Raw genomic sequence first — 3,051 nt, forward strand, 5'->3', positions numbered from 1 at the left:
CCAACGAGATTGGTATGTAGCAACGCAGCGCAACTTCGCGATCACGGCGGTATCACTCGCAGCTCCGTCCGCCTCCATTTGCGGCCGTGCGGTGCCGAGAAAGTGATCGGTGTACCCCTTCACCCCGGGTTTGCTTCTTCTCCAGGGCGCCCTTCTCTCATGCCGTGATATAGTGTGCCCGCGCGCCCCGCGCGCCCAGCGCTGCCCCGCCCTACCCGCCTATGTGGCGGCCAGGGGCACCAGGGGCGGTCCTGGATGCGAAGGGGGAATGAGAACGGGGGGAGGGAGGGGACAAGAGAATCCAGTCCACAGGGGGCAGCGGCAGGCAGGCGCTGCTGGAACTCTGGAACGCTCCCGGCCGGCCGGAGCACAAACGCTGCGGAGCTGGGGCGGGGGCGGAGGGCCAAGCCTTATGACCAGGGTGGAGAAGAGAGAGGGTTGCAGAGGCAGCACCCCTGGTCGGGAGGGCGAAAGGGCTGTGGTCCTTCCCTGAGGCAGCAAACCTGGAAAACCCCAATAAATTTGTGGACTCCCCTCGACCGACCAAGTCACCGTGGACTAAGTCTAGTCTTGCTTCGGTGTTGAACAGTCACGTTGATATTGGAAATGAATACCTACCGACATTAATGGTCGCATTATCTTATGAAATGATGCTGCTGACTTGGACGTTGGCGACACTGTCAAACGAACCGAACCGACGACTGTCGTCTGCAGTCTGCAACGTGCAACGCGGTGCAACGTGCATGTCGGTGTCGGTTTAGAAGTAAAGGCGTCGAGTGTTTTAGATTGTAACATTGTTGTAGTGGGTATTATGGACTAGCTTTTTGACTATTCTTTTAACCATTCGAAGCTAATGTGAGTTTCTTCGTGGCTTGGTAAGTTGTACTATGCTTTGATTGGGGCCGGCAGGTTATGTCTCTCCTACCCATTCATTCGAGAAGACCTTGCACCTTAAAATGTCTGTTATTCATTCAAATTATTCATTCTTAAAATACGTATTGTTGTTTTAGATACCAAGACGTTTGCTAACATAGCCAACAAGTTGTGACTGTACTGAAAAGACACCTGTGCTGGTTCCTTTACTGACCGAGGAGAATCATTAATTAGGTGAGTAGTCCATTAAAACGTATAAATCTTTACCATGGAGAACTTCATTCTGAAGAATTAGATCAGGATGATCAGTCAGGAACATAAAAGAAACAGCATTTGTTCTGAGCTGTGACTGCGTGTGATTGGTTGAGAGCCAACAATCAAACCTAAAGTAGTGCTGTTTTGTATGAGTCTTGCCAATTTTCCTGTGTGTTTGATTTTCACAGGGGTGAAGTAGCGGATGGGATAATATTACCATTCTATTGAAAAATATCAGTTAAAGCTAGTGCTGAGCACAGCATTGAGAACAGTTGCCTTTATGTTTGTTACGTTTTGCTGATACGCGTAATGGATAATAACAATGATTCTCTCCATTCATCATGTGAAGTGCAAGTTTGTTTGTTTTTAAGTTCAGACCGCTCATGTGAATGTTGGAGCCTCACTGCAAAGGATAGCGTCAGCTAGTAACAGTATTGGGTACTAGTATCATAACAGTATTGACTGACGGCTTTTGAAAACAATAAATTGGATCTTGGTCATGGACCATTCCATAATAAGTGACTAAAAGAAGTAAAAGAACTTGCAAAACAGGAAACAGGAAAGTTGGGTGGTAAGGCATGAATAGGGATATATTGGGCGGGAGGCCGTCAGAGGGGTAGTGCGTTTCCGATTTTGTTGTCCTTTTCTTCTATTCACCTGAAATGGACTTACGATTATTGTGACTTTTAATTTGATAACCCCCGCGTGGTGCCAAATGGTCAGAGTGCAGACATCCGTGGTCTGTTTCGCAAGGACCGGCCGCGCGCGCCCCCTTGTCGTTGTCCTCGGGGCGCACCAGCGGCCACACGGAATGGGCGGGTCCGCAGCCAGCAGGTCGAGAGCGCGCGCGCGCGAGAGAGAGAAAGAGCTATAGCGACCGACTGGACTGGACCGTGGGGGCGGGGAGGGAAGGCCCCGGTCAGACTGTCCCACAATAAAAAGTGATCTATTTCGGCCGGCTCTCTCCCTCCGGCTTGGGCCTCTGCGGGCGCGCCTCTGGGGCCGGGGGCGTCGCTGTCGCCGAGGGTGGACAGCTCGCCGGGGCGGAGAGTGAATGAGAGCAGGGGGGAGGCCTGCCGCGGACAAAGAGTCCCTGCCCCGCGAGGGCTGCAGTGCCGAGCCAGGGCCGAGCCAGGGCCGGGCTGCCGGGCTGGGCCCCTCGGCTCCCGCACACACTGCATGGACGCGGCCAGCGCCGGGCCGGACATTCCACGGCGTTACCCACCCCGCGCCACGCCGCACCACCCCGCACCCTTGACGAGGAGAGACACATAAACAGAGGGGAGCTGGGCCGGCAGGCGAGCTCACAAGCGGCAGATTACGCCCGAGCTTCCTCCTCCTCCGGGCGTCCCTCTCTGTTCTCATCTACCTACGTGTCCGCCTCCTCCACGCCGCCATGCACTTCGTCTTCCTCCTCCTCGACCCTCCCAAGTATATACTCCGCCACGACGTCGTCGTCATGGCCTCGCTCCTGCAAGTCTTGTACTGTATACGTTCCCCACCCTCTCATCGTCACAGTCACCCTGCTGCTCTTCGCCATCCTCGCCATCATCTTGCTCTTCCTCTTCTTCGTACGAGCAGCACGGTGGCGGCGGCGGGTTGGCGATGGTGATAGCGGAGCCCGAGGTGGTGGTCGCTCGTGGTCGCTGCTGGCGGCGCGGGCAGAGCGCTTCCGGCCGGCCGGCCGCTGCGCGATCGATACGCGAGATAGAGGGGCCGATCAGGACGGAAATAAGGATGCGCCAACTACTATCTTGTTGACACAGATCGTGCTCGGGCTCGAAAGTTATTCGACGGCTGCACGGCGAGAGATGACCGCTTATCAGAGTGTGATAGTTGGGGGGCCGAGCCACGCCCGCCGCGCCGCCCCGCCCCGCCTCCAGCAGCAGCAGCAGCGCGCACTCGCTTTGTTTGCTCCTGGGC

General features: G+C 55.4%; 1 protein-coding gene across 1 annotated transcript in view; it reads left to right on the forward strand.

Annotated features, from left to right (window-relative positions):
• Positions 1–317: 317 nt before the first annotated feature.
• Positions 318–3,051, forward strand: part of LOC113209633 (zinc finger protein 26-like) — a 38,521-nt gene continuing 35,787 nt past the window's right edge. The window contains exons 1-2 of the mRNA XM_052265783.1: positions 318–875; positions 1,011–1,107. The gene's annotated coding sequence lies outside the window, so the exon portion shown is untranslated. The remainder of the gene's footprint in view (positions 876–1,010; positions 1,108–3,051) is intronic.

Source organism: Frankliniella occidentalis, unplaced genomic scaffold, assembly GCF_000697945.3.
Source record: "Frankliniella occidentalis isolate FOCC.00 unplaced genomic scaffold, Focc_3.1 Scaffold30, whole genome shotgun sequence".
Lineage (NCBI taxonomy): Eukaryota > Metazoa > Arthropoda > Insecta > Thysanoptera > Thripidae > Frankliniella > Frankliniella occidentalis.